This window comes from Paramisgurnus dabryanus, chromosome 9 (assembly GCF_030506205.2).
Source record: "Paramisgurnus dabryanus chromosome 9, PD_genome_1.1, whole genome shotgun sequence".
NCBI classification, from domain to species: domain Eukaryota; kingdom Metazoa; phylum Chordata; class Actinopteri; order Cypriniformes; family Cobitidae; genus Paramisgurnus; species Paramisgurnus dabryanus.
Genome location: NC_133345.1, coordinates 7,378,097 through 7,405,072, shown reverse-complemented (window position 1 = coordinate 7,405,072; position 26,976 = coordinate 7,378,097). Strand labels below are relative to the sequence as shown.

General features: G+C 36.0%; 8 non-coding genes across 8 annotated transcripts; all 8 read right to left on the bottom strand.

The window, feature by feature from the left end:
• Nucleotides 1-963: 963 nt before the first annotated feature.
• Nucleotides 964-1,128, bottom strand: LOC135773015 (U1 spliceosomal RNA). The gene has a single exon (XR_010543350.1). It is a non-coding gene; the product is annotated as a U1 spliceosomal RNA (small nuclear RNA).
• Nucleotides 1,129-1,911: 783 nt separating this feature from the next.
• On the bottom strand, nucleotides 1,912-2,102 carry LOC135773027 (U2 spliceosomal RNA). Its single transcript, XR_010543362.1, has one exon. It is a non-coding gene; the product is annotated as a U2 spliceosomal RNA (small nuclear RNA).
• Nucleotides 2,103-7,498: 5,396 nt separating this feature from the next.
• Nucleotides 7,499-7,663, bottom strand: LOC135773062 (U1 spliceosomal RNA). The gene has a single exon (XR_010543393.1). It is a non-coding gene; the product is annotated as a U1 spliceosomal RNA (small nuclear RNA).
• Nucleotides 7,664-8,445: 782 nt separating this feature from the next.
• Nucleotides 8,446-8,636, bottom strand: LOC135773028 (U2 spliceosomal RNA). Its single transcript, XR_010543363.1, has one exon. It is a non-coding gene; the product is annotated as a U2 spliceosomal RNA (small nuclear RNA).
• A 5,661-nt stretch (nucleotides 8,637-14,297) lies between these two features.
• On the bottom strand, nucleotides 14,298-14,462 carry LOC135773063 (U1 spliceosomal RNA). The gene has a single exon (XR_010543394.1). It is a non-coding gene; the product is annotated as a U1 spliceosomal RNA (small nuclear RNA).
• Nucleotides 14,463-15,244: 782 nt separating this feature from the next.
• LOC135773041 (U2 spliceosomal RNA) lies at nucleotides 15,245-15,435 on the bottom strand. The gene has a single exon (XR_010543376.1). It is a non-coding gene; the product is annotated as a U2 spliceosomal RNA (small nuclear RNA).
• A 5,661-nt stretch (nucleotides 15,436-21,096) lies between these two features.
• Nucleotides 21,097-21,261, bottom strand: LOC135773064 (U1 spliceosomal RNA). Its single transcript, XR_010543395.1, has one exon. It is a non-coding gene; the product is annotated as a U1 spliceosomal RNA (small nuclear RNA).
• A 783-nt stretch (nucleotides 21,262-22,044) lies between these two features.
• On the bottom strand, nucleotides 22,045-22,235 carry LOC135773029 (U2 spliceosomal RNA). The gene has a single exon (XR_010543364.1). It is a non-coding gene; the product is annotated as a U2 spliceosomal RNA (small nuclear RNA).
• Between the last annotated feature and the right edge of the window lie 4,741 nt (nucleotides 22,236-26,976).

Genomic DNA, 26,976 nt, shown 5'->3' with positions numbered 1-26,976 from the left:
GTGTTGTTGTAAGCCTGTATGCATGAGTAAATGATGACAGAATTATCATCATAAATTGAAATATCCCTTTAAACTGTATTTCCCCCCCTTAAACCTAAACTTATTTTCTTACAGCAAGTCATTTAGGTAATCAAGAAAATACTTTACCCGTTGTCTTTGTGAGTTAAACAAATACAGCTACGCTTCCAGGTCTGTCGACGTTGCTGTGGTTTTTCGACAGCTGTAGTATGAAGGGTAGCGAATGAATGAATACATTGCAAAAAATCATTTCTTACTTGTTATTTCGAACTGTTTTAACTATACAAATATCTAGAAAGTCTTAAAATAAGATGCATTTTTTGATGAGCAAAATGCCCTAAGAAAATAAACCTAGCCTTTAGGGAGAAAAAACTCAGAATTTGGGCTTAAAACAAGCAAATAAATCTGCCAAAGGGGTAAGAAACAAATCTAGATATAAACACTTAATTCAAGAAAAATTGTCGTAGCCCATTGGCAGATTTGTTGGCTTGTTTAATGTACATGCATGTACAATATTTCAATTTGTCTTGTATTTATTAGCATTTTGTATTGCCCAACGCTGTCTAGGTTGTTTAACTGTTGTCATTTTCTTATAAAAGCCTTTATAATTTATTAGTTTGGATGATTGCCATTCCCGAGAACCTCTTATATTGGAAGTAAAAGAATCATCTAAGCATTATTTTGTGCTCTTAGACATGTAGCCGTTTGATTGTGGTTCTATTTAATGGCTAGTCTATTCGTTTGGAATGGTCAAACGGCTATTAGATTTTCACTGACAGCCCAAATACAGCCTTGTTTTAGCCTAGACACTTATTCGCTGTCTATTAAAAGTTATGTAGTCGTTGAATAGCCGCTTTTTTGATGACTAATGTATTCTTGGGCCGTGGTTAGACGTCTCTTGGATTTTACGTAAAACGACAAGCGAATCTATTTTTACACAAAGGTCAGGGGAGAGCGCGAACGCAGTCCCCCACTATCAAAAATTTTGCAGTCGAGATTCCCACATTTGGGGAATTCGCAAAGGGTCAGCCCAACCGGAGTGCAATGGCTGAGCCTCGCCCTGGGTGAACCACCTTCATGATCATGGTGTCTCCCCTGCCAGGTAAGTATGAGCGACACCCTTTGAGGCCAGACGGCCGCATCTTCCTGTGACCGATCACATCGACGGCGCCCCCGGAGGCCGTCCGACTAACATTTCATTTACTGTGTGTGACCAGGTGGAAAGCGCACGAAGCCACGTCTGAGACCAAACATTCTTCGAGATCTACCCTGTTTTTATTCCGTTTCCAGCCCGGTTGAACCGTGTAGAGTGAAATATGTGAAACAATTTAAATCAAATGGATTTAAATTGCGCATTCAAATATATGGTTTCGTTATTACAAAGTAACTTTACGTGGAATAGAAACAAAGAAATGTACAGAGCAATCAAGAAACAACGAAAGCATAGCAATTTTAGAACGTGGATAAATAAAAACACAGGGCTCAATGACTTACCCGTTGTCGTTGTGAGTTAAACAAGTACAGCTATGCTTCCAGGTCTGTCGACGTTGCTGTGGTTTTTCGACAGCTGTAGTATGAAGGGTAGTGAAAAAAGTTTTCAGGTGTTTTTAACATTCCAATCGGTCTCGTTCGCTTTTGTTGCGCCTTCAGCTGTGTCGAGGATGTTTAATTCGTCCTCGTATCACCTCCGCAAACTTGTAAAGAAATTAATTAAATACATTACAAAAACATTTCTTTATCAGCGTGTTCATTTCCACGCAAGCTTTTCGTTAAACCAATAAAGCCAACGAAATCACAGCAATTTTAAAACACACGGATTAGAAAAAACACCGTCATTCACGCACAAAAGAAGCAAATTCTTTTTTTTATACTTGACTTATTTATCCCCGAGATGGGGAGCGCACCATTCATGGAAACACTGCAATACCATGTTGATGCATGGAGTGGAAGGAGCAAGCTCCGCTTCCATTTCCGAAGGTCAAAAATCCATTTAACATATAGTCCCCGGATAGGAGACGTATCAGACATTAAACTGATAAGAACAGATACTACACTTGATCTTAGCCAAAAGGCCGAGAAGCGATACCGGAATAGACGCAGCCAAAGGGGGAGCCGGCGAAGGCGCTGGCTTTTGGGGTGGAGGCTAGCGGGCACTTAACTCTATACGTTCTCATTGTATAACCCAGAGGTAGAACGTTGAGCTAGCAAATCAGAAGTTCATGTTTTAATGCAGGATCTGATCCACGCTCATGAGAGAGAGAGATAGAGAGAAAACTGCTAATGTATCATGGCTTCCAGGTCTGTCAACGTTGCTGTGGTTTTTCGACAGCTGTAATATGAAGGGTAGAGTGAAAAAAAATATTTAAGTGTTTTGAACATCCCAATTTGTTCGTTTACTTAGTATTTTCTTAATGTTTTCGAGTTAAAAAATAATTCTTAAATCGAGATACATTTACTTAATAAGCAAAGTGGCTTAGAATTTAAGTCTTGTTTACTGAAATAAATTCTAAAATGTAATAGGTTAAGGCTTAAAACAAGTAAAAATATCTGCCAGTGGGGTAAGAAAAATAAACCTAAATTGAGTTTATTATTGAATTAAGTTGAAACTAGAATTAAGTTTATTTTTCTTACCCCGCTGGCAGATATTTTTTATTTGTTTTAAATATAAACCTGTTGATTTTTATAATTTATTTCAATTATTACAAAGTATGCGATCTGATTTTTTTAATCGCGGTGTTTCTTTTATTCCTCGTTTCTTTTCCGTGCATTTGCTTTATTTATTTATTTTTGCTTGTTGCATTTAAATGCACATTTGATTTGTTGCCACATTATTATGTGTTAATGTATTTTTTAACATGTTTATCAACAAAAAGTGCGTTATTATAATTAATTATATAGCTGTGAAATATATACAAGAATTCCCAGCAAAAACAAAACGTTTTTATAACAATTTTCTATTACAATACATAATATCTTAAGCCACTTTGCCTACCAAGTAAATGTATCTCCATTTAAGAATTGTCAGATATTCACTAGAAAACAAGACAAAAACAGTAAGTAAGATATTAATTTACTTTTTTCTTTCAAACATAAATTTACAGACGGCTGGAAATTTTTAATAAAATAACTAGACATACCTATTCGGGTCTGCTCCCGTTTGCTGTGATGACGGGGGACTTAGTCCAAAGCACATTTTGAGGAATACTTACACATTTTACTTCTTATTTCTTTGAAATTAATTACACTATGTATTAAAAATGTCCCGACTGCGAACCTGATAAAACCCAGGTAAAAAGCAAATACAAATAAACCATTTTGATTTAGCAAAAGTTTACAAATAAATGCACTCCTTGCACACAACAAGCACGTCTAGTTACCATTCATATTTTGCGTGATTTAAGTTTCGTCGCATACATTTTGGAAGGCACACGATAAAAACAAAATAAGGCTTTTAATGTATGCCGACCTCATTCTCCGTTGAGGGCTTATCAATCATAATAAACGCTGTTAACTCTTCTCATTGAATGGTCTAAATCCAATGCTGGTAAAGAAATCAAATGTGCATTTAAACGCAACAAGCAAGCCGTAAAGCAATGGATGCAGGCAAACAAACGAGGAATAGCACATACACCACGATTAGATCATCGGGTCGCATACTTTGGAATTAATAAGAAATAATTATTCAGTCTAAAGAAATAAGAAGTAAAATGTCTAAGTATTTCTCCAAATGTGCACACTCATTACAATAAACGGGAGCAGACACGAATAGTTATGTATGTCTCGTTATTTTATTTAAAATTGATAAGCTGTCTAACATATGATATATTTTGATAATACGAAATGCTAAAAAAATAATATAACACCAATCGACAATATCTGTTATTGTTATTTTTACAAGTAAATTCATGTGTAGGAGAAAACAAAGCAGCTGTCAGTCCATACTATATTGAGTGGCCATCGTAGTGGTGCAACCTGAACGATGTTTTCCCTACTTCCGGTCAAAGCCGCCATTTTGTGAAATAGGCATATAGGTGACGCTGGAGCACGCGGCCATTGTCTCTGTTCAACAAAACAAGTGTATATATACACATACGCATATTTTTCCTCAATCAATCACCGAATACAAGGTGCAATTCGATGCCAACTGACCCTTCTCTCTGGTTTCATGTTTGTAAGGAAAATTAAGGGGGAAATTACGATAGCATTTCAGCCAAACATTCATTCGTGCCACGCTGCTTTTCTTTGAACGAAAAAAAACCCTCTGCTCCCCCTACACAATTTCTTCTCCTGTTATTTTATGCTTAAAACAAGCAAATAAATCTGACTACAGGGTTAGAAAAAATTCGTGAACTTTTCCCATAAACACTTAATTCAAGAAAAATTGTCCCACCCCACTGGCCATTTTTTATCCACAATACACATTCGATGTCTGCAGGCACCATTGTCTTTGTTCAACGCAAACAATTCTGTTGCGTTTTTCTTTGAACGAAGTGCTCCGCCTAGATAATTTGACCCATATTCACATGGGTTTGTTTCTCGTTTTTTTTCTTTGAGAACAATCTATATAGCGCCTTCCACAATCGTTTTGGTGTTAGCTTTACGTAAAATAGAAACACAGAAAAGTACTGAGCGATGGAGAGACCACGAACGCGGAACGTATTATGGACCACGGATTGGCAAACAAACTGGCAACCACGCACTAAAGAAGCAAACTCTGATTTTAAACTCACCTTATTTGTCCCCGGAAAGCGCCAGAGTCGATGCACGGAGTGGACGGAACAAGCCTCGCTTCCATAGCCGAAGGTCAAAAATCCATTTAAACGTGTAGTCCCCGGTGTCCACTCGATCTTACCCAAAAAGCCGAGAAGCGATACCGCAATGGCATCCGGAGAAGGTGCTGGCTGTCGGGATGGAGGTTAGCGGGTCAGAGGTCCGGCACTGAAGGTCTGCGTTCATTATTCACCGTGTGCATTTCACTCTATATCCACTTTCTAATGTATAGCACTTGATAAGGATTAACAGTTTAAAAACAGAAATGCAAGACATCAGAAAATACATTTATTTTTTACTTTCATAACATGAGAGGTGTCATACAATAACAAATATGAGCTTTAAAATCACATTCCTAAGTTAAAAATATACATAAAAATAGATATATGGATCATTACACAAATCACTACTCAAAGGAAATATGTTAAATAACTGCTTCAATATTAATTAACAATAACATTTGGCCAAGGCAGTCCTTGTAAATAGACATATAAATAGACAAATAAAATCATGACATATATGCCATAGAGCCTGAGATAGAGAAAAATAATAAGGAATTCTGCTTTTACTACCATCTCAGAAATATTGCCAGAATTAGAGGTTTTGTCTCAAGACAGGACTTAGAGAAACTTGTTCATGCTTTCATCACCAGCAGGGCCGATTATTGCAATGGTCAATGGATTTAAAAAGTACTGTTTCTTGTTTAAAAACCACTTCATGGCTACAATACATGACAGATATGCTAATCGAATATGAAACCGATTACTCGGATCAATAGGATCAGGTCATTTAGAAAAAACAAGGGTTCACTCAAAACAAGGTGCATCAGCATTCAGTTATTATCAGCTTTCAGAAGAGATCAGATGTGCTTCAACAGTAGACACTTTTAAATCTAGATTAAAAACACATCAGTTTAACTTTGCATTTACTGAATGATTTAAAACAGTACGAATAAAACAGTACAAAAGAATAAAACAGTATGAACCTTACCTGTTATAAAGGGAATGAAGCTTACGGTATGGTGCTTACCTGCAGAAATAAATAAAGTACAATAAGAACACACAGAACTTCAATTTTCAAAATTATTTTAACATTAAATGATGATTATTTTACTGGTTTACCTGTTTGTGATTACCACAGGATCCCGTCACCTGGCTGCGGTCTTCATTTGGTGAACGGTTCTTCACTCATAATTGACCTATACAAGAAATAGAGAAGAATAATAAGCAATTCTGCTTTTACATGTAGATGTGTGCCCCAAGAACACAGACACACCGGCTCCAAAAAGTTTAAACAGTACACATTTCTGTTATTTTAATGTGGCAAATGTGTCAGCTTTAAAAGAAGCATACATTACCTTTTAAAGAGGAAATACCTTTTGCATGAAATACCTTTACTCCCAGCATAAGCAAGCAATTTTCAAAATGCTTTTAAAAGTAAATAGTGATTATTTTACTTGTTTACCTGTTTGTGATTACCATGGAATCCTGTCACCATCATTTTTAAGCTTGTAAAGCAAATAATGAAATATTGACTTAGTAGGAAAAAATATTTTGGAAGTATCGTGATAAATGATGAAGAAAATATTTTGCAAAGTGATGGTTAGCACACGGTTGATGGTACCTATTAAATTCCATCATATTTTTTTATTCCTACTATGGAAGTCAATGGTGACTATCTGCTGTGGGTTTACCATCATTCCTCAAAATACCTTCTTTTGTGTTACTCAGAAAAAAACTAATCCTCGTGTTGTTGTAAGCCTGTATGCATGAGTAAATGATGACAGAATTTTCATCATAAATTGAAATATCCCTTTAAACTGTATTTCCCCCCCTTAAACCTAAACTTATTTTCTTACAGCAAGTCATTTAGGTAATCAAGAAAATACTTTACCCGTTGTCTTTGTGAGTTAAACAAATACAGCTACGCTTCCAGGTCTGTCGACGTTGCTGTGGTTTTTCGACAGCTGTAGTATGAAGGGTAGCGAATGAATGAATACATTGCAAAAAATCATTTCTTACTTGTTATTTCGAACTGTTTTAACTATACAAATATCTAGAAAGTCTTAAAATAAGATGCATTTTTTGATGAGCAAAATGCCCTAAGAAAATAAACCTAGCCTTTAGGGAGAAAAAACTCAGAATTTGGGCTTAAAACAAGCAAATAAATCTGCCAAAGGGGTAAGAAACAAATCTAGATATAAACACTTAATTCAAGAAAAATTGTCGTAGCCCATTGGCAGATTTGTTGGCTTGTTTAATGTACATGCATGTACAATATTTCAATTTGTCTTGTATTTATTAGCATTTTGTATTGCCCAACGCTGTCTAGGTTGTTTAACTGTTGTCATTTTCTTATAAAAGCCTTTATAATTTATTAGTTTGGATGATTGCCATTCCCGAGAACCTCTTATATTGGAAGTAAAAGAATCATCTAAGCATTATTTTGTGCTCTTAGACATGTAGCCGTTTGATTGTGGTTCTATTTAATGGCTAGTCTATTCGTTTGGAATGGTCAAACGGCTATTAGATTTTCACTGACAGCCCAAATACAGCCTTGTTTTAGCCTAGACACTTATTCGCTGTCTATTAAAAGTTATGTAGTCGTTGAATAGCCGCTTTTTTGATGACTAATGTATTCTTGGGCCGTGGTTAGACGTCTCTTGGATTTTACGTAAAACGACAAGCGAATCTATTTTTAACACAAAGGTCAGGGGAGAGCGCGAACGCAGTCCCCCACTATCAGAAATTTTGCAGTCGAGATTCCCACATTTGGGGAATTCGCAAAGGGTCAGCCCAACCGGAGTGCAATGGCTGAGCCTCGCCCTGGGTGAACCACCTTCATGATCATGGTGTCTCCCCTGCCAGGTAAGTATGAGCGACACCCTTTGAGGCCAGACGGCCGCATCTTCCTGTGACCGATCACATCGACGGCGCCCCCGGAGGCCGTCCGACTAACATTTCATTTACTGTGTGTGACCAGGTGGAAAGCGCACGAAGCCACGTCTGAGACCAAACATTCTTCGAGATCTACCCTGTTTTTATTCCGTTTCCAGCCCGGTTGAACCGTGTAGAGTGAAATATGTGAAACAATTTAAATCAAATGGATTTAAATTGCGCATTCAAATATATGGTTTCGTTATTACAAAGTAACTTTACGTGGAATAGAAACAAAGAAATGTACAGAGCAATCAAGAAACAACGAAAGCATAGCAATTTTAGAACGTGGATAAATAAAAACACAGGGCTCAATGACTTACCCGTTGTCGTTGTGAATTAAACAAGTACAGCTATGCTTCCAGGTCTGTCGACGTTGCTGTGGTTTTTCGACAGCTGTAGTATGAAGGGTAGTGAAAAAAGTTTTCAGGTGTTTTTAACATTCCAATCGGTCTCGTTCGCTTTTGTTGCGCCTTCAGCTGTGTCGAGGATGTTTAATTCGTCCTCGTATCACCTCCGCAAACTTGTAAAGAAATTAATTAAATACATTACAAAAACATTTCTTTATCAGCGTGTTCATTTCCACGCAAGCTTTTCGTTAAACCAATAAAGCCAACGAAATCACAGCAATTTTAAAACACACGGATTAGAAAAAACACCGTCATTCACGCACAAAAGAAGCAAATTCTTTTTTTATACTTGACTTATTTATCCCCGAGATGGGGAGCGCACCATTCATGGAAACACTGCAATACCATGTTGATGCATGGAGTGGAAGGAGCAAGCTCCGCTTCCATTTCCGAAGGTCAAAAATCCATTTAACATATAGTCCCCGGATAGGAGACGTATCAGACATTAAACTGATAAGAACAGATACTACACTTGATCTTAGCCAAAAGGCCGAGAAGCGATACCGGAATAGACGCAGCCAAAGGGGGAGCCGGCGAAGGCGCTGGCTTTTGGGGTGGAGGCTAGCGGGCATTTAACTCTATACGTTCTCATTGTATAACCCAGAGGTAGAACGTTGAGCTAGCAAATCAGAAGTTCATGTTTTAATGCAGGATCTGATCCACGCTCATGAGAGAGAGAGAGATAGAGAGAATTTAGAATTTTCAAAAAACCTTTATTACAAATTAAAACATTTTCATAACCTCAAATCAGAAAAAACAAAGAAAAAAATATATATAGTAACGGAAATAACAAAAAAAATAAGCCAACAAAGGAGCAAAGAACAAATCATCTTCAATAACCAGACACAGAGCTCCTCCATAATACCAAATCAATTCAAAAGAAAGAAGATCATTCATTGCTTTAAAGTATCTAAAACCAATAAGGATTCTAGATTTAACTTATTTTAAAAACTGCTAATGTATCATGGCTTCCGGGTCTGTCAACGTTGCTGTGGTTTTTCGACAGCTGTAATATGAAGGGTAGAGTGAAAAAAAAATTTAAGTGTTTTGAACATCCCAATTTGTTCGTTTACTTAGTATTTTCTTAATGTTTTCGAGTTAAAAAATAATTCTTAAATCGAGATACATTTACTTAATAAGCAAAGTGGCTTAGAATTTAAGTCTTGTTTACTGAAATAAATTCTAAAATGTTATAGGTTAAGGCTTAAAACAAGTAAAAATATCTGCCAGTGGGGTAAGAAAAATAAACCTAAATTGAGTTTATTATTGAATTAAGTTGAAACTAGAATTAAGTTTATTTTTCTTACCCCGCTGGCAGATATTTTTTATTTGTTTTAAATATAAACCTGTTGATTTTTATAATTTATTTCAATTATTACAAAGTATGCGATCTGATTTTTTTAATCGCGGTGTTTCTTTTATTCCTCGTTTCTTTTCCGTGCATTTGCTTTATTTATTTATTTTTGCTTGTTGCATTTAAATGCACATTTGATTTGTTGCCACATTATTATGTGTTAATGTATTTTTTAACATGTTTATCAACAAAAAGTGCGTTATTATAATTAATTATATAGCTGTGAAATATATACAAGAATTCCCAGCAAAAACAAAACGTTTTTATAACAATTTTCTATTACAATACATAATATCTTAAGCCACTTTGCTTACCAAGTAAATGTATCTCCATTTAAGCATTGTCAGATATTCACTAGAAAACAAGACAAAAACAGTAAGTAAGATATTAATTTACTTTTTTTCTTTCAAACATAAATTTACAGACGGCTGGAAATTTTTAATAAAATAACTAGACATACCTATTCGGGTCTGCTCCCGTTTGCTGTGATGACGGGGGACTTAGTCCAAAGCACATTTTGAGGAATACTTACACATTTTACTTCTTATTTCTTTGAAATTAATTATGCATACACTATGTATTAAAAATGTCCCGACTGCGAACCTGATAAAACCCAGGTAAAAAGCAAATACAAATAAACCATTTTGATTTAGCAAAAGTTTACAAATAAATGCACTCCTTGCACACAACAAGCACGTCTAGTTACCATTCATATTTTGCGTGATTTAAGTTTCGTCGCATACATTTTGGAAGGCACACGATAAAAACAAAATAAGGCTTTTAATGTATGCCGACCTCATTCTCCGTTGAGGGCTTATCAATCATAATAAACGCTGTTAACTCTTCTCATTGAATGGTCTAAATCCAATGCTGGTAAAGAAATCAAATGTGCATTTAAACGCAACAAGCAAGCCGTAAAGCAATGGATGCAGGCAAACAAACGAGGAATAGCACATACACCACGATTAGATCATCGGGTCGCATACTTTGGAATTAATAAGAAATAATTATTCAGTCTAAAGAAATAAGAAGTAAAATGTCTAAGTATTTCTCCAAATGTGCACACTCATTACAATAAACGGGAGCAGACACGAATAGTTATGTATGTCTCGTTATTTTATTTAAAATTGATAAGCTGTCTAACATATGATATATTTTGATAATACGAAATGCTAAAAAAATAATATAACACCAATCGACAATATCTGTTATTGTTATTTTTACAAGTAAATTCATGTGTAGGAGAAAACAAAGCAGCTGTCAGTCCATACTATATTGAGTGGCCATCGTAGTGGTGCAACCTGAACGATGTTTTCCCTACTTCCGGTCAAAGCCGCCATTTTGTGAAATAGGCATATAGGTGACGCTGGAGCACGCGGCCATTGTCTCTGTTCAACAAAACAAGTATATATATACACATACGCATATTTTTCCTCAATCAATCACCGAATACAAGGTGCAATTCGATGCCAACTGACCCTTCTCTCTGGTTTCATGTTTGTAAGGAAAATTAAGGGGGAAATTACGATAGCATTTCAGCCAAACATTCATTCGTGCCACGCTGCTTTTCTTTGAACGAAAAAAAACCCTCTGCTCCCCCTACACAATTTCTTCTCCTGTTATTTTATGCTTAAAACAAGCAAATAAATCTGACTACAGGGTAAGAAAAAATTCGTGAACTTTTCCCATAAACACTTAATTCAAGAAAAATTGTCCCACCCCACTGGCCATTTTTTATCCACAATACACATTCGATGTCTGCAGGCACCATTGTCTTTGTTCAACGCAAACAATTCTGTTGCGTTTTTCTTTGAACGAAGTGCTCCGCCTAGATAATTTGACCCATATTCACATGGGTTTGTTTCTCGTTTTTTTTCTTTGAGAACAATCTATATAGCGCCTTCCACAATCGTTTTGGTGTTAGCTTTACGTAAAATAGAAACACAGAAAAGTACTGAGCGATGGAGAGACCACGAACGCGGAACGTATTATGGACCACGGACTGGCAAACAAACTGGCAACCACGCACTAAAGAAGCAAACTCTGATTTTAAACTCACCTTATTTGTCCCCGGAAAGCGCCAGAGTCGATGCACGGAGTGGACGGAACAAGCCTCGCTTCCATAGCCGAAGGTCAAAAATCCATTTAAACGTGTAGTCCCCGGTGTCCACTCGATCTTACCCAAAAAGCCGAGAAGCGATACCGCAATGGCATCCGGAGAAGGCGCTGGCTGTCGGGATGGAGGTTAGCGGGTCAGAGGTCCGGCACTGAAGGTCTGCGTTCATTATTCACCGTGTGCATTTCACTCTATATCCACTTTCTAATGTATAGCACTTGATAAGGATTAACAGTTTAAAAACAGAAATGCAAGACATCAGAAAATACATTTATTTTTTACTTTCATAACATGAGAGGTGTCATACAATAACAAATATGAGCTTTAAAATCACATTCCTAAGTTAAAAATATACATAAAAATAGATATATGGATCATTACACAAATCACTACTCAAAGGACCTATGTTAAATAACTGCTTCAATATTAATTAACAATAACATTTGGCCAAGGCAGTCCTTGTAAATAGACATATAAATAGACAAATAAAATCATGACATATATGCCGTAGAGCCTGAGATAGAGAAAAATAATAAGGAATTCTGCTTTTACTACCATCTCAGAAATATTGCCAGAATTAGAGGTTTTGTCTCAAGACAGGACTTAGAGAAACTTGTTCATGCTTTCATCACCAGCAGGGCCGATTATTGCAATGGTCAATGGATTTAAAAAGTACTGTTTCTTGTTTAAAAACCACTTCATGGCTACAATACATGACAGATATGCTAATCGAATATGAAACCGATTACTCGGATCAATAGGATCAGGTCATTTAGAAAAAAACAAGGGTTCACTCAAAACAAGGTGCCTCAGCATTCAGTTATTATCAGCTTTCAGAAGAGATCAGATGTGCTTCAACAGTAGACACTTTTAAATCTAGATTAAAAACACATCAGTTTAACTTTGCATTTACTGAATGATTTAAAACAGTACGAATAAAACAGTACAAAAGAATAAAACAGTATGAACCTTACCTGTTATAAAGGGAATGAAGCTTACGGTATGGTGCTTACCTGCAGAAATAAATAAAGTACAATAAGAACACACAGAACTTCAATTTTCAAAATTATTTTAACATTAAATGATGATTATTTTACTGGTTTACCTGTTTGTGATTACCACAGGATCCCGTCACCTGGCTGCGGTCTTCATTTGGTGAACGGTTCTTCACTCATAATTGACCTATACAAGAAATAGAGAAGAATAATAAGCAATTCTGCTTTTACATGTAGATGTGTGCCCCAAGAACACAGACACACCGGCTCCAAAAAGTTTAAACAGTACACATTTCTGTTATTTTAATGTGGCAAATGTGTCAGCTTTAAAAGAAGCATACATTACCTTTTAAAGAGGAAATACCTTTTGCATGAAATACCTTTACTCCCAGCATAAGCAAGCAATTTTCAAAATGCTTTTAAAAGTAAATAGTGATTATTTTACTTGTTTACCTGTTTGTGATTACCATGGAATCCTGTCACCATCATTTTTAAGCTTGTAAAGCAAATAATGAAATATTGACTTAGTAGGAAAAAATATTTTGGAAGTATCGTGATAAATGATGAAGAAAATATTTTGCAAAGTGATGGTTAGCACACGGTTGATGGTACCTATTAAATTCCATCATATTTTTTTATTCCTACTATGGAAGTCAATGGTGACTATCTGCTGTGGGTTTACCATCATTCCTCAAAATACCTTCTTTTGTGTTACTCAGAAAAAAACTAATCCTCGTGTTGTTGTAAGCCTGTATGCATGAGTAAATGATGACAGAATTATCATCATAAATTGAAATATCCCTTTAAACTGTATTTCCCCCCCTTAAACCTAAACTTATTTTCTTACAGCAAGTCATTTAGGTAATCAAGAAAATACTTTACCCGTTGTCTTTGTGAGTTAAACAAATACAGCTACGCTTCCAGATCTGTCGACGTTGCTGTGGTTTTTCGACAGCTGTAGTATGAAGGGTAGCGAATGAATGAATACATTGCAAAAAATCATTTCTTACTTGTTATTTCGAACTGTTTTAACTATACAAATATCTAGAAAGTCTTAAAATAAGATGCATTTTTTGATGAGCAAAATGCCCTAAGAAAATAAACCTAGCCTTTAGGGAGAAAAAACTCAGAATTTGGGCTTAAAACAAGCAAATAAATCTGCCAAAGGGGTAAGAAACAAATCTAGATATAAACACTTAATTCAAGAAAAATTGTCGTAGCCCATTGGCAGATTTGTTGGCTTGTTTAATGTACATGCATGTACAATATTTCAATTTGTCTTGTATTTATTAGCATTTTGTATTGCCCAACGCTGTCTAGGTTGTTTAACTGTTGTCATTTTCTTATAAAAGCCTTTATAATTTATTAGTTTGGATGATTGCCATTCCCGAGAACCTCTTATATTGGAAGTAAAAGAATCATCTAAGCATTATTTTGTGCTCTTAGACATGTAGCCGTTTGATTGTGGTTCTATTTAATGGCTAGTCTATTCGTTTGGAATGGTCAAACGGCTATTAGATTTTCACTGACAGCCCAAATACAGCCTTGTTTTAGCCTAGACACTTATTCGCTGTCTATTAAAAGTTATGTAGTCGTTGAATAGCCGCTTTTTTGATGACTAATGTATTCTTGGGCCGTGGTTAGACGTCTCTTGGATTTTACGTAAAACGACAAGCGAATCTATTTTTACACAAAGGTCAGGGGAGAGCGCGAACGCAGTCCCCCACTATCAGAAATTTTGCAGTCGAGATTCCCACATTTGGGGAATTCGCAAAGGGTCAGCCCAACCGGAGTGCAATGGCTGAGCCTCGCCCTGGGTGAACCACCTTCATGATCATGGTGTCTCCCCTGCCAGGTAAGTATGAGCGACACCCTTTGAGGCCAGACGGCCGCATCTTCCTGTGACCGATCACATCGACGGCGCCCCCGGAGGCCGTCCGACTAACATTTCATTTACTGTGTGTGACCAGGTGGAAAGCGCACGAAGCCACGTCTGAGACCAAACATTCTTCGAGATCTACCCTGTTTTTATTCCGTTTCCAGCCCGGTTGAACCGTGTAGAGTGAAATATGTGAAACAATTTAAATCAAATGGATTTAAATTGCGCATTCAAATATATGGTTTCGTTATTACAAAGTAACTTTACGTGGAATAGAAACAAAGAAATGTACAGAGCAATCAAGAAACAACGAAAGCATAGCAATTTTAGAACGTGGATAAATAAAAACACAGGGCTCAATGACTTACCCGTTGTCGTTGTGAATTAAACAAGTACAGCTATGCTTCCAGGTCTGTCGACGTTGCTGTGGTTTTTCGACAGCTGTAGTATGAAGGGTAGTGAAAAAAGTTTTCAGGTGTTTTTAACATTCCAATCGGTCTCGTTCGCTTTTGTTGCGCCTTCAGCTGTGTCGAGGATGTTTAATTCGTCCTCGTATCACCTCCGCAAACTTGTAAAGAAATTAATTAAATACATTACAAAAACATTTCTTTATCAGCGTGTTCATTTCCACGCAAGCTTTTCGTTAAACCAATAAAGCCAACGAAATCACAGCAATTTTAAAACACACGGATTAGAAAAAACACCGTCATTCACGCACAAAAGAAGCAAATTCTTTTTTTATACTTGACTTATTTATCCCCGAGATGGGGAGCGCACCATTCATGGAAACACTGCAATACCATGTTGATGCATGGAGTGGAAGGAGCAAGCTCCGCTTCCATTTCCGAAGGTCAAAAATCCATTTAACATATAGTCCCCGGATAGGAGACGTATCAGACATTAAACTGATAAGAACAGATACTACACTTGATCTTAGCCAAAAGGCCGCGAAGCGATACCGGAATAGACGCAGCCAAAGGGGGAGCCGGCGAAGGCGCTGGCTTTTGGGGTGGAGGCTAGCGGGCATTTAACTCTATACGTTCTCATTGTATAACCCAGAGGTAGAACGTTGAGCTAGCAAATCAGAAGTTCATGTTTTAATGCAGGATCTGATCCACGCTCATGAGAGAGAGAGAGATAGAGAGAATTTAGAATTTTCAAAAAACCTTTATTACAAATTAAAACATTTTCATAACCTCAAATCAGAAAAAACAAAGAAAAAAATATATATAGTAACGGAAATAACAAAAAAATAAGCCAACATAGGAGCAAAGAACAAATCATCTTCAATAACCAGACACAGAGCTCCTCCATAATACCAAATCAATTCAAAAGAAAGAAGATCATTCATTGCTTTAAAGTATCTAAAACCAATAAGGATTCTAGATTTAACTTATTTTAAAAACTGCTAATGTATCATGGCTTCCGGGTCTGTCAACGTTGCTGTGGTTTTTCGACAGCTGTAATATGAAGGGTAGAGTGAAAAAAAATATTTAAGTGTTTTGAACATCCCAATTTGTTCGTTTACTTAGTATTTTCTTAATGTTTTCGAGTTAAAAAATAATTCTTAAATCGAGATACATTTACTTAATAAGCAAAGTGGCTTAGAATTTAAGTCTTGTTTACTGAAATAAATTCTAAAATGTAATAGGTTAAGGCTTAAAACAAGTAAAAATATCTGCCAGTGGGGTAAGAAAAATAAACCTAAATTGAGTTTATTATTGAATTAAGTTGAAACTAGAATTAAGTTTATTTTTCTTACCCCGCTGGCAGATATTTTTTATTTGTTTTAAATATAAACCTGTTGATTTTTATAATTTATTTCAATTATTACAAAGTATGCGATCTGATTTTTTTAATCGCGGTGTTTCTTTTATTCCTCGTTTCTTTTCCGTGCATTTGCTTTATTTATTTATTTTTGCTTGTTGCATTTAAATGCACATTTGATTTGTTGCCACATTATTATGTGTTAATGTATTTTTTAACATGTTTATCAACAAAAAGTGCGTTATTATAATTAATTATATAGCTGTGAAATATATACAAGAATTCCCAGCAAAAACAAAACGTTTTTATAACAATTTTCTATTACAATACATAATATCTTAAGCCACTTTGCTTACCAAGTAAATGTATCTCCATTTAAGCATTGTCAGATATTCACTAGAAAACAAGACAAAAACAGTAAGTAAGATATTAATTTACTTTTTTCTTTCAAACATAAATTTACAGACGGCTGGAAATTTTTAATAAAATAACTAGACATACCTATACGGGTCTGCTCCCGTTTGCTGTGATGACGGGGGACTTAGTCCAAAGCACATTTTGAGGAATACTTACACATTTTACTTCTTATTTCTTTGAAATTAATTATGCATACACTATGGATTAAAAATGTCCCGACTGCGAACCTGATAAAACCCAGGTAAAAAGCAAATACAAATAAACCATTTTGATTTAGCAAAAGTTTACAAATAAATGCACTCCTTGCACACAACAAGCACGTCTAGTTACCATTCATATTTTGCGTGATTTAAGTTTCGTCGCATACATTTTGGAAGGCACACGATAAAAACAAAATAAGGCTTTTAATGTATGCCGACCTCATTCTCCGTTGAGGGCTTATCAATCATAATAAACGCTGGTAACTCTTCTCATTGAATGGTCTAAATCCAATGCTGGTAAAGAAATCAAATGTGCATTTAAACGCAACAAGCAAACCGTAAAGCAATGGATGCAGGCAAACAAACGAGGAATAGCACATACACCACGATTAGATCATCGGGTCGCATACTTTGGAATTAATAAGAAATAATTATTCAGTCTAAAGAAATAAGAAGTAAAATGTCTAAGTATTTCTCCAAATGTGCACACTCATTACAATAAACGGGAGCAGACACGAATAGTTATGTATGTCTCGTTATTTTATTTAAAATTGATAAGCTGTCTAACATATGATATATTTTGATAATACGAAATGCTAAAAAAATAATATAACACCAATCGACAATATCTGTTATTGTTATTTTTACAAGTAAATTCATGTGTAGGAGAAAACAAAGCAGCTGTCAGTCCATACTATATTGAGTGGCCATCGTAGTGGTGCAACCTGAACGATGTTTTCCCTACTTCCGGTCAAAGCCGCCATTTTGTGAAATAGGCATATAGGTGACGCTGGAGCACGCGGCCATTGTCTCTGTTCAACAAAACAAGTATATATATACACATACGCATATTTTTCCTCAATCAATCACCGAATACAAGGTGCAATTCGATGCCAACTGACCCTTCTCTCTGGTTTCATGTTTGTAAGGAAAATTAAGGGGGAAATTACGATAGCATTTCAGCCAAACATTCATTCGTGCCACGCTGCTTTTCTTTGAACGAAAAAAAACCCTCTGCTCCCCCTACACAATTTCTTCTCCTGTTATTTTATGCTTAAAACAAGCAAATAAATCTGACTACAGGGTAAGAAAAAATTCGTGAACTTTTCCCATAAACACTTAATTCAAGAAAAATTGTCCCACCCCACTGGCCATTTTTTATCCACAATACACATTCGATGTCTGCAGGCACCATTGTCTTTGTTCAACGCAAACAATTCTGTTGCGTTTTTCTTTGAACGAAGTGCTCCGCCTAGATAATTTGACCCATATTCACATGGGTTTGTTTCTCGTTTTTTTTCTTTGAGAACAATCTATATAGCGCCTTCCACAATCGTTTTGGTGTTAGCTTTACGTAAAATAGAAACACAGAAAAGTACTGAGCGATGGAGAGACCACGAACGCGGAACGTATTATGGACCACGGACTGGCAAACAAACTGGCAACCACGCACTAAAGAAGCAAACTCTGATTTTAAACTCACCTTATTTGTCCCCGGAAAGCGCCAGAGTCGATGCACGGAGTGGACGGAACAAGCCTCGCTTCCATAGCCGAAGGTCAAAAATCCATTTAAACGTGTAGTCCCCGGTGTCCACTCGATCTTACCCAAAAAGCCGAGAAGCGATACCGCAATGGCATCCGGAGAAGGCGCTGGCTGTCGGGATGGAGGTTAGCGGGTCAGAGGTCCGGCACTGAAGGTCTGCGTTCATTATTCACCGTGTGCATTTCACTCTATATCCACTTTCTAATGTATAGCACTTGATAAGGATTAACAGTTTAAAAACAGAAATGCAAGACATCAGAAAATACATTTATTTTTTACTTTCATAACATGAGAGGTGTCATACAATAACAAATATGAGCTTTAAAATCACATTCCTAAGTTAAAAATATACATAAAAATAGATATATGGATCATTACACAAATCACTACTCAAAGGACCTATGTTAAATAACTGCTTCAATATTAATTAACAATAACATTTGGCCAAGGCAGTCCTTGTAAATAGACATATAAATAGACAAATAAAATCATGACATATATGCCGTAGAGCCTGAGATAGAGAAAAATAATAAGGAATTCTGCTTTTACTACCATCTCAGAAATATTGCCAGAATTAGAGGTTTTGTCTCAAGACAGGACTTAGAGAAACTTGTTCATGCTTTCATCACCAGCAGGGCCGATTATTGCAATGGTCAATGGATTTAAAAAGTACTGTTTCTTGTTTAAAAACCACTTCATGGCTACAATACATGACAGATATGCTAATCGAATATGAAACCGATTACTCGGATCAATAGGATCAGGTCATTTAGAAAAAAACAAGGGTTCACTCAAAACAAGGTGCCTCAGCATTCAGTTATTATCAGCTTTCAGAAGAGATCAGATGTGCTTCAACAGTAGACACTTTTAAATCTAGATTAAAAACACATCAGTTTAACTTTGCATTTACTGAATGATTTAAAACAGTACGAATAAAACAGTACAAAAGAATAAAACAGTATGAACCTTACCTGTTATAAAGGGAATGAAGCTTACGGTATGGTGCTTACCTGCAGAAATAAATAAAGTACAATAAGAACACACAGAACTTCAATTTTCAAAATTATTTTAACATTAAATGATGATTATTTTACTGGTTTACCTGTTTGTGATTACCACAGGATCCCGTCACCTGGCTGCGGTCTTCATTTGGTGAACGGTTCTTCACTCATAATTGACCTATACAAGAAATAGAGAAGAATAATAAGCAATTCTGCTTTTACATGTAGATGTGTGCCCCAAGAACACAGACACACCGGCTCCAAAAAGTTTAAACAGTACACATTTCTGTTATTTTAATGTGGCAAATGTGTCAGCTTTAAAAGAAGCATACATTACCTTTTAAAGAGGAAATACCTTTTGCATGAAATACCTTTACTCCCAGCATAAGCAAGCAATTTTCAAAATGCTTTTAAAAGTAAATAGTGATTATTTTACTTGTTTACCTGTTTGTGATTACCATGGAATCCTGTCACCATCATTTTTAAGCTTGTAAAGCAAATAATGAAATATTGACTTAGTAGGAAAAAATATTTTGGAAGTATCGTGATAAATGATGAAGAAAATATTTTGCAAAGTGATGGTTAGCACACGGTTGATGGTACCTATTAAATTCCATCATATTTTTTTATTCCTACTATGGAAGTCAATGGTGACTATCTGCTGTGGGTTTACCATCATTCCTCAAAATACCTTCTTTTGTGTTACTCAGAAAAAAACTAATCCTCGTGTTGTTGTAAGCCTGTATGCATGAGTAAATGATGACAGAATTATCATCATAAATTGAAATATCCCTTTAAACTGTATTTCCCCCCCTTAAACCTAAACTTATTTTCTTACAGCAAGTCATTTAGGTAATCAAGAAAATACTTTACCCGTTGTCTTTGTGAGTTAAACAAATACAGCTACGCTTCCAGGTCTGTCGACGTTGCTGTGGTTTTTCGACAGCTGTAGTATGAAGGGTAGCGAATGAATGAATACATTGCAAAAAATCATTTCTTACTTGTTATTTCGAACTGTTTTAACTATACAAATATCTAGAAAGTCTTAAAATAAGATGCATTTTTTGATGAGCAAAATGCCCTAAGAAAATAAACCTAGCCTTTAGGGAGAAAAAACTCAGAATTTGGGCTTAAAACAAGCAAATAAATCTGCCAAAGGGGTAAGAAACAAATCTAGATATAAACACTTAATTCAAGAAAAATTGTCGTAGCCCATTGGCAGATTTGTTGGCTTGTTTAATGTACATGCATGTACAATATTTCAATTTGTCTTGTATTTATTAGCATTTTGTATTGCCCAACGCTGTCTAGGTTGTTTAACTGTTGTCATTTTCTTATAAAAGCCTTTATAATTTATTAGTTTGGATGATTGCCATTCCCGAGAACCTCTTATATTGGAAGTAAAAGAATCATCTAAGCATTATTTTGTGCTCTTAGACATGTAGCCGTTTGATTGTGGTTCTATTTAATGGCTAGTCTATTCGTTTGGAATGGTCAAACGGCTATTAGATTTTCACTGACAGCCCAAATACAGCCTTGTTTTAGCCTAGACACTTATTCGCTGTCTATTAAAAGTTATGTAGTCGTTGAATAGCCGCTTTTTTGATGACTAATGTATTCTTGGGCCGTGGTTAGACGTCTCTTGGATTTTACGTAAAACGACAAGCGAATCTATTTTTAACACAAAGGTCAGGGGAGAGCGCGAACGCAGTCCCCCACTATCAGAAATTTTGCAGTCGAGATTCCCACATTTGGGGAATTCGCAAAGGGTCAGCCCAACCGGAGTGCAATGGCTGAGCCTCGCCCTGGGTGAACCACCTTCATGATCATGGTGTCTCCCCTGCCAGGTAAGTATGAGCGACACCCTTTGAGGCCAGACGGCCGCATCTTCCTGTGACCGATCACATCGACGGCGCCCCCGGAGGCCGTCCGACTAACATTTCATTTACTGTGTGTGACCAGGTGGAAAGCGCACGAAGCCACGTCTGAGACCAAACATTCTTCGAGATCTACCCTGTTTTTATTCCGTTTCCAGCCCGGTTGAACCGTGTAGAGTGAAATATGTGAAACAATTTAAATCAAATGGATTTAAATTGCGCATTCAAATATATGGTTTCGTTATTACAAAGTAACTTTACGTGGAATAGAAACAAAGAAATGTACAGAGCAATCAAGAAACAACGAAAGCATAGCAATTTTAGAACGTGGATAAATAAAAACACAGGGCTCAATGACTTACCCGTTGTCGTTGTGAGTTAAACAAGTACAGCTATGCTTCCAGGTCTGTCGACGTTGCTGTGGTTTTTCGACAGCTGTAGTATGAAGGGTAGTGAAAAAAGTTTTCAGGTGTTTTTAACATTCCAATCGGTCTCGTTCGCTTTTGTTGCGCCTTCAGCTGTGTCGAGGATGTTTAATTCGTCCTCGTATCACCTCCGCAAACTTGTAAAGAAATTAATTAAATACATTACAAAAACATTTCTTTATCAGCGTGTTCATTTCCACGCAAGCTTTTCGTTAAACCAATAAAGCCAACGAAATCACAGCAATTTTAAAACACACGGATTAGAAAAAACACCGTCATTCACGCACAAAAGAAGCAAATTCTTTTTTTTATACTTGACTTATTTATCCCCGAGATGGGGAGCGCACCATTCATGGAAACACTGCAATACCATGTTGATGCATGGAGTGGAAGGAGCAAGCTCCGCTTCCATTTCCGAAGGTCAAAAATCCATTTAACATATAGTCCCCGGATAGGAGACGTATCAGACATTAAACTGATAAGAACAGATACTACACTTGATCTTAGCCAAAAGGCCGAGAAGCGATACCGGAATAGACGCAGCCAAAGGGGGAGCCGGCGAAGGCGCTGGCTTTTGGGGTGGAGGCTAGCGGGCACTTAACTCTATACGTTCTCATTGTATAACCCAGAGGTAGAACGTTGAGCTAGCAAATCAGAAGTTCATGTTTTAATGCAGGATCTGATCCACGCTCATGAGAGAGAGAGATAGAGAGAAAACTGCTAATGTATCATGGCTTCCAGGTCTGTCAACGTTGCTGTGGTTTTTCGACAGCTGTAATATGAAGGGTAGAGTGAAAAAAAATATTTAAGTGTTTTGAACATCCCAATTTGTTCGTTTACTTAGTATTTTCTTAATGTTTTCGAGTTAAAAAATAATTCTTAAATCGAGATACATTTACTTAATAAGCAAAGTGGCTTAGAATTTAAGTCTTGTTTACTGAAATAAATTCTAAAATGTAATAGGTTAAGGCTTAAAACAAGTAAAAATATCTGCCAGTGGGGTAAGAAAAATAAACCTAAATTGAGTTTATTATTGAATTAAGTTGAAACTAGAATTAAGTTTATTTTTCTTACCCCGCTGGCAGATATTTTTTATTTGTTTTAAATATAAACCTGTTGATTTTTATAATTTATTTCAATTATTACAAAGTATGCGATCTGATTTTTTTAATCGCGGTGTTTCTTTTATTCCTCGTTTCTTTTCCGTGCATTTGCTTTATTTATTTATTTTTGCTTGTTGCATTTAAATGCACATTTGATTTGTTGCCACATTATTATGTGTTAATGTATTTTTTAACATGTTTATCAACAAAAAGTGCGTTATTATAATTAATTATATAGCTGTGAAATATATACAAGAATTCCCAGCAAAAACAAAACGTTTTTATAACAATTTTCTATTACAATACATAATATCTTAAGCCACTTTGCCTACCAAGTAAATGTATCTCCATTTAAGAATTGTCAGATATTCACTAGAAAACAAGACAAAAACAGTAAGTAAGATATTAATTTACTTTTTTCTTTCAAACATAAATTTACAGACGGCTGGAAATTTTTAATAAAATAACTAGACATACCTATTCGGGTCTGCTCCCGTTTGCTGTGATGACGGGGGACTTAGTCCAAAGCACATTTTGAGGAATACTTACACATTTTACTTCTTATTTCTTTGAAATTAATTACACTATGTATTAAAAATGTCCCGACTGCGAACCTGATAAAACCCAGGTAAAAAGCAAATACAAATAAACCATTTTGATTTAGCAAAAGTTTACAAATAAATGCACTCCTTGCACACAACAAGCACGTCTAGTTACCATTCATATTTTGCGTGATTTAAGTTTCGTCGCATACATTTTGGAAGGCACACGATAAAAACAAAATAAGGCTTTTAATGTATGCCGACCTCATTCTCCGTTGAGGGCTTATCAATCATAATAAACGCTGTTAACTCTTCTCATTGAATGGTCTAAATCCAATGCTGGTAAAGAAATCAAATGTGCATTTAAACGCAACAAGCAAGCCGTAAAGCAATGGATGCAGGCAAACAAACGAGGAATAGCACATACACCACGATTAGATCATCGGGTCGCATACTTTGGAATTAATAAGAAATAATTATTCAGTCTAAAGAAATAAGAAGTAAAATGTCTAAGTATTTCTCCAAATGTGCACACTCATTACAATAAACGGGAGCAGACACGAATAGTTATGTATGTCTCGTTATTTTATTTAAAATTGATAAGCTGTCTAACATATGATATATTTTGATAATACGAAATGCTAAAAAAATAATATAACACCAATCGACAATATCTGTTATTGTTATTTTTACAAGTAAATTCATGTGTAGGAGAAAACAAAGCAGCTGTCAGTCCATACTATATTGAGTGGCCATCGTAGTGGTGCAACCTGAACGATGTTTTCCCTACTTCCGGTCAAAGCCGCCATTTTGTGAAATAGGCATATAGGTGACGCTGGAGCACGCGGCCATTGTCTCTGTTCAACAAAACAAGTGTATATATACACATACGCATATTTTTCCTCAATCAATCACCGAATACAAGGTGCAATTCGATGCCAACTGACCCTTCTCTCTGGTTTCATGTTTGTAAGGAAAATTAAGGGGGAAATTACGATAGCATTTCAGCCAAACATTCATTCGTGCCACGCTGCTTTTCTTTGAACGAAAAAAAACCCTCTGCTCCCCCTACACAATTTCTTCTCCTGTTATTTTATGCTTAAAACAAGCAAATAAATCTGACTACAGGGTTAGAAAAAATTCGTGAACTTTTCCCATAAACACTTAATTCAAGAAAAATTGTCCCACCCCACTGGCCATTTTTTATCCACAATACACATTCGATGTCTGCAGGCACCATTGTCTTTGTTCAACGCAAACAATTCTGTTGCGTTTTTCTTTGAACGAAGTGCTCCGCCTAGATAATTTGACCCATATTCACATGGGTTTGTTTCTCGTTTTTTTTCTTTGAGAACAATCTATATAGCGCCTTCCACAATCGTTTTGGTGTTAGCTTTACGTAAAATAGAAACACAGAAAAGTACTGAGCGATGGAGAGACCACGAACGCGGAACGTATTATGGACCACGGATTGGCAAACAAACTGGCAACCACGCACTAAAGAAGCAAACTCTGATTTTAAACTCACCTTATTTGTCCCCGGAAAGCGCCAGAGTCGATGCACGGAGTGGACGGAACAAGCCTCGCTTCCATAGCCGAAGGTCAAAAATCCATTTAAACGTGTAGTCCCCGGTGTCCACTCGATCTTACCCAAAAAGCCGAGAAGCGATACCGCAATGGCATCCGGAGAAGGTGCTGGCTGTCGGGATGGAGGTTAGCGGGTCAGAGGTCCGGCACTGAAGGTCTGCGTTCATTATTCACCGTGTGCATTTCACTCTATATCCACTTTCTAATGTATAGCACTTGATAAGGATTAACAGTTTAAAAACAGAAATGCAAGACATCAGAAAATACATTTATTTTTTACTTTCATAACATGAGAGGTGTCATACAATAACAAATATGAGCTTTAAAATCACATTCCTAAGTTAAAAATATACATAAAAATAGATATATGGATCATTACACAAATCACTACTCAAAGGAAATATGTTAAATAACTGCTTCAATATTAATTAACAATAACATTTGGCCAAGGCAGTCCTTGTAAATAGACATATAAATAGACAAATAAAATCATGACATATATGCCATAGAGCCTGAGATAGAGAAAAATAATAAGGAATTCTGCTTTTACTACCATCTCAGAAATATTGCCAGAATTAGAGGTTTTGTCTCAAGACAGGACTTAGAGAAACTTGTTCATGCTTTCATCACCAGCAGGGCCGATTATTGCAATGGTCAATGGATTTAAAAAGTACTGTTTCTTGTTTAAAAACCACTTCATGGCTACAATACATGACAGATATGCTAATCGAATATGAAACCGATTACTCGGATCAATAGGATCAGGTCATTTAGAAAAAACAAGGGTTCACTCAAAACAAGGTGCATCAGCATTCAGTTATTATCAGCTTTCAGAAGAGATCAGATGTGCTTCAACAGTAGACACTTTTAAATCTAGATTAAAAACACATCAGTTTAACTTTGCATTTACTGAATGATTTAAAACAGTACGAATAAAACAGTACAAAAGAATAAAACAGTATGAACCTTACCTGTTATAAAGGGAATGAAGCTTACGGTATGGTGCTTACCTGCAGAAATAAATAAAGTACAATAAGAACACACAGAACTTCAATTTTCAAAATTATTTTAACATTAAATGATGATTATTTTACTGGTTTACCTGTTTGTGATTACCACAGAATCCCGTCACCTGGCTGCGGTCTTCATTTGGTGAACGGTTCTTCACTCATAATTGACCTATACAAGAAATAGAGAAGAATAATAAGCAATTCTGCTTTTACATGTAGATGTGTGCCCCAAGAACACAGACACACCGGCTCCAAAAAGTTTAAACAGTACACATTTCTGTTATTTTAATGTGGCAAATGTGTCAGCTTTAAAAGAAGCATACATTACCTTTTAAAGAGGAAATACCTTTTGCATGAAATACCTTTACTCCCAGCATAAGCAAGCAATTTTCAAAATGCTTTTAAAAGTAAATAGTGATTATTTTACTTGTTTACCTGTTTGTGATTACCATGGAATCCTGTCACCATCATTTTTAAGCTTGTAAAGCAAATAATGAAATATTGACTTAGTAGGAAAAAATATTTTGGAAGTATCGTGATAAATGATGAAGAAAATATTTTGCAAAGTGATGGTTAGCACACGGTTGATGGTACCTATTAAATTCCATCATATTTTTTTATTCCTACTATGGAAGTCAATGGTGACTATCTGCTGTGGGTTTACCATCATTCCTCAAAATACCTTCTTTTGTGTTACTCAGAAAAAAACTAATCCTCGTGTTGTTGTAAGCCTGTATGCATGAGTAAATGATGACAGAATTATCATCATAAATTGAAATATCCCTTTAAACTGTATTTCCCCCCCTTAAACCTAAACTTATTTTCTTACAGCAAGTCATTTAGGTAATCAAGAAAATACTTTACCCGTTGTCTTTGTGAGTTAAACAAATACAGCTACGCTTCCAGGTCTGTCGACGTTGCTGTGGTTTTTCGACAGCTGTAGTATGAAGGGTAGCGAATGAATGAATACATTGCAAAAAATCATTTCTTACTTGTTATTTCGAACTGTTTTAACTATACAAATAT